The sequence below is a fragment of the Camelina sativa genome, chromosome 2 (assembly GCF_000633955.1).
Source record: "Camelina sativa cultivar DH55 chromosome 2, Cs, whole genome shotgun sequence".
NCBI classification, from domain to species: Eukaryota; Viridiplantae; Streptophyta; class Magnoliopsida; order Brassicales; family Brassicaceae; genus Camelina; species Camelina sativa.
Window position 1 is genome coordinate 2,996,913 of NC_025686.1, and position 690 is coordinate 2,997,602.

A 690-nucleotide genomic window follows, 5' to 3' on the forward strand; every position below is an offset into this window, starting at 1 on the left:
AAATTGTTTAGAACTTTCATATAATATTTAGAATTAATAAAATGCATATTTTTTTCTGCATATGTTGTGATTTGAATTTTTTAAAACGAAGATATATTACTCAATGCATGAAAATGTGTGTTTTAATTTCCACATTGGCGGGTTGGTAAAACTAAATTTCTATAGATGATAAATTAATAATTTTTATTTACTCACAATTATAATATTAAAATTACTATTTTATATTTCACAAAATATGATGCAAATACAACAAATAAACAATATAAAACTGTAATAATACGTCAAAATTAAAATACTATAATATTCTAAAATAATTAGTATTCAAATAGACTAATAGATTTAAATAACAATTAAAAATAAATATTATCTCAAACAAAATAATTTAAAAACAAAAAATAAAACAATAATTTTTATTATTATATTATAATTTTTTTTTAAAATGTTGACCCGTGCTTTAAGCACGGGATATATCCTAGTATATATTAAAATTAGGATACAACATTGTTTCTATTTTTAAATATATCTATATACTTATTTAAGCTATGTTGTTAAAAATTTAACCAGTTTTGATGTGACATATTACGAAAATGCTATTATATTTTAATTATTCTAATAACTAACAAAAGAAAAGTTTAGATTTGTTTACAAAATAGTAAAACTCTATTTACTGTTTCATAAATCTTAGGAAAT